Genomic DNA, 10,880 nt, shown 5'->3' with positions numbered 1-10,880 from the left:
ACTAAAAATATTAAATTAACATCAAAATATTTTTTTCAGGCCAAAATATTCTCTCTTTAATCTACAACATGGTTCCTGGTACTAAAATATGTAAACTCTCTCTCTCTCTCTCTCTCTCTCTCTCTCTCTCTCTCCCTATCTCTCTGCTGGTGAGGGGAATATATCCTTTTTTTCTTTAATTCTGTCTGATGGACCTTTTCAGTCATTTTTTCAGTCATTATTTTATAAGCCCCAGTGTACCACTTGAAATGCCAGAGTGTAAAACACCAGCCATTGCTTGCTTCTCAAGAGCAGTGACTGCAGGAGAACCTTTTACTTCTCTTTTCCCAGCAACCTGCTATTTCACCGAGCGTAAGTGCTATTTTACTCTGTGGGGAAGAATGAAAGGTTTTTACTTCTGGTGCCTATTTCCCCCCTTCATCTCCTTCTTCTCTTCCTTCGCCTTCCTCCTCCCACTCCCCATCTACTTCTATCCCCACCTTCATCTCTCCTCCTTGTTTTTAAGAAGAATATGAAAATGAGAAAATATAGGGAAAAATTATCAAAGTCTAAGCACACATATTGCCATTTTATTTTATTGATCACATCAAAGGAGATTGAAGATATGAAAGGAAAATGCATCTTCAAATTTTGTCCAAGTAAAATCGGAAATAAATTTAAATAATACATAAATAAAATGCATTTGTTTTAATTTTATGAATTAAATCAAGATATAGACCTGGAATGAATTTCAGTAAGAAAATTTCGCAGGTTCCTTTGCTATATTTTCTCTATAAGATGAAGACAAATGCTCATAAAAGAATATGGCAAATGTGACATGTATGTCATGCCCCTCCCTACAAAGCTCAGGGACCATCTTAGAAGAGGGAGGAGAAGATTCTCAGAGCGGAGTTTGGGAGAACCAGAGTGAAACGGTGCCTTCCAGACATGACAGGACTGTGCACTGAATTCACAGCAGCTATGTTTTCTGCACAAGATCTACACAAGATCAAATCTGCCAATACTCTAGCATAGGTAGGGGAGAAGCTCATGACCCTCCACCCCTAACTGAGGAGCTAATGACAGTTGATGGCTTTTGGGGAAGGAAGAGTCAGTTTTCTTTAAAGACATGGCCTCTGGTACATTGACCATACACATGAGTATATGGGCAGCAGAAATTGGACTTGGTGGATTAAAAAGAAAGAGGACGTGGAGTTAGGGGGCAGTCTGGGAGGAGTCAGGGAAAGAGTGGTGGCTAGATATGAAAGAAATTTATTGTATGAGTGCATGCAATTTTCAAGGAATTAATAGAAATGTTATTTTTTAAAATAAAGAGATCTGAATTTTCAAACTTTTTATAGAAAAATCTAACTATTAAGTTAATTCTTCCCCATGAAAGGGTCATATCAAATTGTTACATGCATATTTACTTGTGTATATTTTCTGGTCTTATAAAATTTAGCTTTGCTTCATTGATGAGAATTGACAGATGAGGTAATGTTCTCTTTAGCACTTGTTCTATGTTCCATGAACCTTAGGTATAGAAATTGCACTGTAGATGTACCACTTAGGCTTGGGCAATTCACAGATAATCTCTGTGTATGACCAGTTGTGGAACTCTGTAATAATCTCTGTCTATTGCAAAAGAAATTTCTTTGTTGAGTGACAAGATTTCCTATATTCAATTCCACCCACCCAGGGCTCAGGGACCACTGAGGAAGAGTGGGTGGAAAAATTGTAAGAGCCAGGGAGAAGGCACATGAGTATATGGAAATAGGCTCCTACAGGCTCCTAGGAACCTGCTCAAATGAACCTACAGCCATGGTATCAGCATGTACAAGACCCATATAAACTCAAGGAGACAAAAGCCCAGCATAGAACTGTGGAAATAGACACCAGGCCCCAAGGTCAGTTGAAGAACTATTGGCAGCTAATAACTGCTGGGTGAGGAAGAGCTGATCTTCTAAAAAGAAGGGACTCTAGATACTCTGACTAGACCTCAGTGGATGAACTTGCACTGAGGGACATCTGGGTATAATAACTTGACATGCTAGGCCTTAATACAAATGACAGAATGCATGAATTCCAGTGTGTGGGGGCCTATGGGAGGTGCCAATGGGGAAGGGGGTATAAAGATGATTAAGATGTTCCATATGAAGCACACAAATATTCAATAAAAATTTAAAAAACATTAGCTTTGCATGTAACTCTAATTGTAAACAAAGTACAAGAGAAGGTTTCTAAAATACATAAAGAATTAGAGAATGATTCTGTCTTTTGCTCTTACCAGCTGCTCATGCCCAGTGAGGACTGAATCCTGTGCAGGAGGAGCATATGGACATTCAGCCCAATTCTGCAAAGTTTCAGTGCACTCTGGATTAAAGTTATAATGAACGCAGCAGATGTGAAGGCAGCACTTGAGGAATCCAAGTGAACTAAGGAGATAAAGATACGTATCTTTCCATCTCAGGTACTGAAGTGAGTCTGTACCCTCTGGATGGATTATAGAACTCAAAACAAGAAAGCCAACACCATCAAATCATAAATTAGAAAGGCATCAAATGAGAAAATTGCTCAGATACATTTTAGTATCTTTATAGGTCAGGGTTCAACTACAGAAAGATTTAATCTATAGAATTAGTTGCTTAAAAATATGGAAACTTTTGAGTCATCTCTAGGGAGATGTTCCAAGATTCCAGCTCTTACCAAACGTTGACTACATAAGGACTGTAGGGAAAGATCAGAAAATTGAGGGCCTAGGAAGCAATTGCTTTCATTGTAAACTCTGAAATACATTCCTGCGCCCATCTGAGAATAAGGAAGCTTCTGCTCCACTGTCTGGCTCTAGATTTATCCGGACCGTAATGCATCTCAACCCAATGGATATCCTATCGAACTTCTGCAGAACAGTGGACCTGGAATAAGACCCTTGCTTTTGCTAATTCTGAAAAGCCAAATGCTTTCACTTCTCTGCTCACCGTCTTAGGTCACCCATTGTACATTTTCCTGTTGGCTCTCATAGGGGAGCTTCTATGTTGTGGGAGTGGATTGCATGGACAACCCTGGCTATGAGACAGCTGAGCAACAAGGCATGACACAAAGGACTCAGAACAGAGTTGAACGAACCAATAGCTATCATGTACTGCAGAACGCATCTCAGAAAAATTATTGCTACTCTTTATTTTATATGTATTATTTTATTTTATAAAAAATATTTTATTTATTATTTTTATTTTATGTGTATGAGTGTATTGTCTACATGTATGTGAGTATACCCATGCCATGCAACGCCACGGAGGACAGAAGAGGGCTTCAGCTTCCCTTGGAACTGGAGTTAAGGACGGTTCGTGGCCACCATGTGGGTGCTGGGAATCGAACCCCGGTCCTCTGCAAGAACAGTCAGGACTCTTAACTGCTGAGCCATCTCTCCAGCCCCCGTTTTATATGTATTACTTTAGATGAGGTTAAATATTTTCCAAAAGCTTCCACAGATTCACTTGGAACCTTAGTCTAATTCTCTTTTTTCCCTCAAGTCCTCAGGAAACTCAAGTTTCCCCTATCATGAGAGTTTTTAGAGAACTGTTAGAGGGCAAGTATTTGATTATTATTATTACTTTATGGTACTAAAGATTAAACTCAGGGCCTCCTAATGCTAGGTGAACACCGTCCCACTGAGCTATAACAGCCAACTAGTTTTGATCTTTTAGTCAAACTAAGCTGTCCAGGCTGGCTGGTCTTAAACACACTATCCTCCTTAACTTATAGGTGTGCACTGCCATGGCCAGCTAAGAATTATTTTCATTGGGTTAGAGTGTCACACCTCTAGACAGGAGTGCCTACCAGCACTGCCTTTGTGCTTTCTTTAATTGAAGCTATATTGAATAGGACATTTCTCCTTATCAGAGTTATTCAGGTCTTTCAAAACATAATTTTGAAAATAAAAAGTGAAGGTTATTTATAGAAAAATATGGAGAACACCAACCCAAAGATTTAGATACATGGCTAGGAATAAGAGGTTGAATGTCACCTCTGTGGAATCTGCCTAGCAGGGTTGGAGGACACCAGGGGCAGCATTGTACAGCTCCCAGGGTGACCTATGTAAAAAGCTGATTGCAAACTGAGATGAAAAACACATGCGCACTGGCATTGAAAAACTTATCCCATAGTCACAGAGGAGAATTTGCTTCTCGAAATAACAAGAATAAAGCTCATCAGCCCCTCACTACTCTGCTCTGTATCAACTTCCCTTTGTGATTCAGTGTTTCATTTGAAACATCTCAAAACATTCTGCCTCCTTAGAGAGTGATGCATGCACAGGTAACCTTAACGCACATGCTTGGGTGAATCTTGACATGTCATCACACTATCCCATTTCACAGAACACAAAGGGAACTTCTGTACCTGTCACGCTACCGTCACTATTCCTTAAAGAAGCAGAAGACACAGAAGTTTCTGTTCTCATCTGATAAAGAAACAAGACCCAGAGTTTTAGAACTAGTTAAAGGTCACACAACTCATAAATGACAGAACATGGAAAAGAATCAAATGTTTTAAATCTTAGATGTGTGCTTTTTCAATGCAATAACTCTGTTGATAAACATCATTTGGAGGGGGGAAGAGCAGCATCTCCCCGCCCCCCATATTTCAAAGTTTACTTTAGACAAAAGTGTTATTATGACTGCAATAGATTGAATTAACTAAGCTGCCTTGTCAAAAAGAAGGGGAGTTTTGAAGTCTGAATTTAACTTGCAGTGGCGAGGAATACCCCAAAGCTGTGTTTTTGTCAGAAAACAAGTTTTTATAAAAACACCAATGTGAAAGCAGTGGACGATACGGTCAATGCAATTACATGACCAGATGATTACAAGAGCGGATGCTAAAAATAAGCAAAGATCCAAGACTGATAATTGATATTGTGAAATCAGATCAAGAGTCCTCATGTTTTCTTTTCCACTTTTCAATGGATGACATTGACACAATCCAGGGAAATAAACTCCCAAGTTCTGGATTCCTTCACAGATGTTTCTCTGCCCATCACAAGCCACTTGCTAAACGCTGTGTTCCAGTACCAAGGCCGAAGTAGGATTCCAGGTGTTTCCACCCTCTCTGCTTCCTCCTGTGCTCAAAGATTCATGTGTACAGCTTGTTAGCTCCCATTTCTTTATCCATTCATCCACACTTTTAAGTCCTTACTAGGTAATAGGGACCACATGACTGTTAGCGGGAATGCTTAACAGCACTTCTGCAGGGGAAAAAATGTGACCCTGTGGGACTATGCTAGAGATGACTCTAGGAAGAGGTGTGAGGAAAGTGCAGAAGAGAACGCTAAGGCAAAGATGTCCCTGGGAACGCCGTGACAATTAGGAGAAAATTCTAACTGGATAAAGACAATATTTTCTTATGGTTACAATATGGGGATCTGTAAATACTGGAATTAACCCAAACGTCCTTGCACAGTTAGATAGGTAAACTTATTATGACAGAAGGACCAGCACTTAGTAAGAAAAATGCATGAGCTTCTGATCCTGCTACAGCATTTAGGACTCTCAGAGAATGACTGATCTTGGAAGAAAGAAGCCAGAGTCAAAAGGCTGCAGGTGGACTGGGAAGGAAGCTCAGTGGTAAAGTGCTTGCCTCACCCGTATAGAGTTCTGGGTTCAGCACTGAAATAGAAGTCTATAGGGCACATGATTCCAATCATATGAGATTTTTGAAAAAAACTATAAAGAAAAGGAAAGATCTGTGGTCACCAAGGGCTGAAGACAGGGCAAGCAGAACAGCAGTGTAGTTTTCTATAGCTTGAGTCTCGTGGGGGTTGTTACATGGTTGTGTATGTGTGCCAAAGCTTAGACCTATACACTAAAAAAGATAGCTTTTCCAGAATACAAATTGTGCTTCAAAACTGGTATTGGATTCAGGAGCTTGATTTGTTAGGTTCAGATCAAATGTCTCTTCTGTTATTCCTTGTTTCTGTACATGGAGCAGATTATTTGGCTTATTCAGGGTTATTGTAGAGTTCTTGCTTATAATACAGATATCATGGTAAGATGTAGCTCACTATGTTGTCATAAAACTTAAGTGAAGTAGTCTATGTGAATTGCCCAGCATAGTGCCTGACTTGGATTAACTTCCTGCAAAGAAGACTCGTGAGTTCAGGCAAGACCAGCACCTATTTCCTGCCTCTTTTGCCGTGCCAGATGTTCCTCCAGTATTCTTCCACAGCCATGGTTCATCCCTGAGCCCATGAACTCCTCAGGCTGGGATTGGCTGATGTGGGCCCACCACCACCCCAGCCTGCTACCTTTACCAGTCGTTGGTGCTCACAGGAACAGGCTCCACATCATCTCCACTGCCATACACTGTGCTTGTCAGCACCAGACAGAAGGGCTGACAGCACACAATTCAATCACTCACGACTTATTTATTCATGACGCCTGACGTTTTCTATTTATTCTTCATCCAAAATATCAATGATTATCATTTACAAACAAAAGTAAAAAGTGTAGGAAATATATGCAACCGCTTTTTGTAATTCATTTTCCAAGGCATACATTATTAAGTCCTGAAAACTTCTTTAAGCAGCATTATTTGGAAATGCAGAGAGTTAGTTTGGAGGTCAAAATAATTGAAATTACTTTCTTCCAATATCAGGGTAATGGTGAGGAACCATGGCACGGGTCCTCTAAAACAATGGACAGTGCCCAAGTTCTCTGCACGGTACACTGCTTCATTTTGAAAAGCATTATCATTTCTTTTTCCAACAGATTGCTTTTCTAATTATATTTTGCTTATGTCATTGCCATTACTTTGCATTTTCTGAGGACTCAACAAAGGACACCGAGGACAAGAGGCAGCAACATTACCTAGAGTTACACTGGATCTTCTAGAACTTAGAAAACCTGGTTCTCAATTCTCTTTCTTTAGCTTGTTCATTGATACCCAAACAGAAAAAGAAATGTGCTCATATCATAAGCCTAGGTTTATGTGAAAACACAAATGATTCTGGAGAAATAACATAGTCAACTTTATTGACTATTTATACATTAGTGACAGCAAATGTGACTCACAAGGTGATCATTTATGGATGCCCCTAAGGAGATGGAGAGCCACTCTTGAAAGAATTTTAATGGTGTAGAAGGAAGATGTTGAACTTACTAAACACATTTCTTACTTGCAGTTGTCAATACTTATAACTCTTGGGTCACAGAGTAGCCTGTCTCATATATTGAAATGTTTCTCAATATTTTTGCCATATAACTAAACAGTACTTCTGATCTTAGCTGCCAAAATAAACAATCAAACCCAGAGTAAGTTTTGGCTTACAACTAATTACGTAGTAACACCCGATACACACAACCTACTTGGGACTTTTCAGAGACCAAAATCAAACATGTGCGCACATGTGTACACACACTTAGAGATATCCAAACATACCCCATCTCGTTTATGAACTGAGCAAAGTTTAATTACACTCATTGCCTAGGTTGTTAGGTAATAAAAGACAAAAACACACAGGTGACGATGTGCTTTTAACATCTCACGTTTCAGTTTTATTTCAAACACGGATTGAAGTCCTTTCTCCTTAAAGAGATAGTTTCCTGGCAAAACTATTCACTCTACCCACAAAGAAACAGAGTATATTTCACATTCTCCTAATTCTGGATGGGCAGACTGACTTGTTGAGACGAAGAGTTTAGTGACAGTAGTTTTTGAAACTTCTAAGGTCAGACTTAAGAAGACTGACAGACCACGCCTCCTCTCTTGAAAGCACCCGACAATGCACAAGGACTAAGTTACCATATGAGAAACCTTGCTATGAGTGGCTGGTTTATGGAATACCCGATGAAGTGTCAAAACTACACATACATGTGTATGAACACAGGTGAGAGAATCTAATTAACCTAACATTGAGCATAAGAACAACTTAGTGGCTTCAGCAATTCATTATTGATCTTACAAGTTGAATGGATTTAGCTATGTTTAAAGTGACTTCGTATTTTGAGTGCATAACTGAAACATTTCCTTTTCCCACTGACTTCACAGGACTCTTTCAAAAAAGATTAAAAAGAAGAAAAGCAGAAAAAAGATATGTGCTAGTAATTAAGACTGCACACACATTGGTAAGCAATAATTTAAAAAAATTATTTATAACCATATAATTAGAAGAAGCATTTCATTACAACAGCATTGACACATTCATAACAATTTCCAGAGCTAAGATGCATCTCTTTCAAAATTGGCTGTAAATTTTTAGGTTTACAGTTGAATTAATACAGTTATACAATATTGTACTCAGTATAAACCCTATAAGACATAAAATTAAATTAGGTTTTAACCTTTAGAAAAGATCTCCATTTCATTATTAAAATATACAGTTTCATACAGAAAAATCCATTTTTAATGCAATTAAGGCTAAGATGTTTGCCCATGTGTTTCTAATCTCTATATATCTGATTCTTACTACTCACAGTCAGTTACTTTCTGAGCTCCTTGGCATCTGAGCATGGATATAAAGTTGTCAGGTAGATTTCAATGGTAATGTCTTTCACAATTTTATGCTTTGAAGAATTATTATTTTTTAATCATTATTTTTTTTATTCATAGGAAACGGTTTTTTTTTTAATTTTTTAATACCCATATGCATAGAAGAAACATTTCACTACAGCTTTGACATATTCAGTAACACACTCCAGAGCAAGGATACATTTCTTTCAGCAGTGACTGTAAATTTTTAGGTTCACAGTTCAATTAATACAGTTGTACATTTTTGAATGCAGTATAAACCCTGTAACATAAAATTGAATAAGTTTTTACCCTTTAAAGAAGATCTCCATTTCATTTTAAAATATACCATTTCCTACATTTTTAATGCTACTAATACTTAGATGTTTGCACATATGTTTTAAATCTCTATGTATCTGTCTGATTATTACTAGTCACAGTCAGTTACACTCAGATCCTTAGTACCTTAGTATTGATATAAAGTCATGAGGTAGATTTCACTGGTAATGTTTATCACCTCTAGTATTTAACATGAAGTAAATATTTATGCTTCCTCCTCAAAAATGTCTTTTCTTTTAATTTGTTGATTTTTATGTGTGTATATCATACAGAACATCTCACACAATCTTATTCCTCTATACACCCACTTCCCAAATGACATCTCCCCATAGCCTCCACTCTCCCACATACTGGAGCCCATATACTCTGTCATCCCTGTTACTGTCCACTGTGTTGTTGACAATCAACAGTGCTTATTTGTCTGCTGGATCTAGTCAGCCTATCTAGAGATCCTTGTTTTAAGAAGATTGACTGTTTCTCATCTAGCAGCAATCAGTTGTCAATATTCCTTTAGATAAGATTGGGGTCTGCTGTTCATTTTCCCAGTTCTTTGCTGGGTTACTGTCTGGGAGTCTCTTGCACCACCTTCGCCAATAACTCAAAGGAAGGTATCTCCTGTCTGGCATTGTTTCTTGTTATGTAACATTTAGTTATACATATGGACTCTTAAAAATTATATTGACTCCATTAATCTTTGGTTATACTTTCCTTTTGGGTGTGTAAGGCCACACAGTTGTCCCAGATAAGACAATTTATTTTTACTCTTAAGGTCGTATGAGGGTCTGTTCCTCTGTTTATTTTTACTCTTAAGGTCATTTGAGGATCTGTTCCTCAGGGGTCACAACGGCTTGGTTGGAGCCCCTGGCTCCTTTCTTTCACCAGTTCCATCTATGTGACGATAAGTCAAAGGTCCTGTACAACCATGGCTGGCTTTGCTTGGAAGCATGGAGGAAATGATTCCTCTGTGTTGACCCTCCTCTTTGTAGACTGGACACTGGTTGAGGTCCATCTGGTGGGGTCTCCACAGCCTCCTTGGTCAAGAAGACAGGTGACTCATCATAGTTACAGGACATTTTGAGAGATGCTCATATTATGGCTGTTAAACATCCAAGAAGGTTAATTCCACCAGTCTGGTACTTTTATTTACCATATGCCATGTAGATAGAGCTTGGGCAAAGACCAAATGCTCTCAGATAAACCTTGCCTAGGCATATATTACATTTTTTGATCTGGTTGTATATATAATTTGTCAGTCAGTTGTTGGCCTAATATGGTTCCCTCTGGTTTTCTAAAACTAGCTAGGCATTGTTTATCTCTCACATTGTCTAACCCTTGCACCATGGTTCACCCTTCCACCGTGGTTTCCCCATTTAAGGTGCCCCTGTTTTTTCCCATTTCTACCTTAATAATACCCTTCTCCTATGGTCCCACCTCTCTTGACCTCCTTCTTTACCTTTATCCCCTAGGTTACTTGTATAACCTTCTCTCCTTCCTCCCTTTAAAATAACCCCGTTTTTATCCATATCTCCCTTGTTAATATGTGTTGTTTTCTACTGTTCTCTTTCAGATTCTTTCTTTTCTTTTACTTCCCTGGTTCCTCTTCATTGTCCTGGTTCCTGTAGCTATGTCTGGATACATATTCACTTATAAGTATTTGGTGTTAGGCTCCACATATGATGGAGAACATACGCCATTTATTTTTCTGAGTCTGTGTTACTTCACTTAGTATAAGAGTTTCTAGTTCCATACATTTACTTGCAAATTTCATGATTTCATCTTTCTTTACTGTTGAGGAAAATTCCATCGTATAAAAGAACTGCATTTTCATTATCCACTCGTCAGTTGAGGGACACTTAGGTTGCTTCCATCTCTTAGCTATTGTGAAAAGAGAAGCAACAAACATGGATGTACAAGTGTATCTGCAATAAGATGAGTTCTTTGGGTATATGCCAAGGAGTGGTATAACTGGGTCAAATGTTAAGTTCATTTGTAGTTTTTAAAGAGGTCTCCACACTACTTTCCATAGGGGTTGAACAAGTTTGCAATCCCACCAGCAGTGG

This window comes from Nannospalax galili, unplaced genomic scaffold (genome assembly GCF_000622305.1).
Source record: "Nannospalax galili isolate Female #2095 unplaced genomic scaffold, S.galili_v1.0 scaffold663, whole genome shotgun sequence".
In the NCBI taxonomy this organism is placed as follows: Eukaryota; Metazoa; Chordata; class Mammalia; order Rodentia; family Spalacidae; genus Nannospalax; species Nannospalax galili.
The sequence above is the reverse complement of the archived record's forward strand: the minus strand, read 5'-3'. Positions refer to the sequence as shown.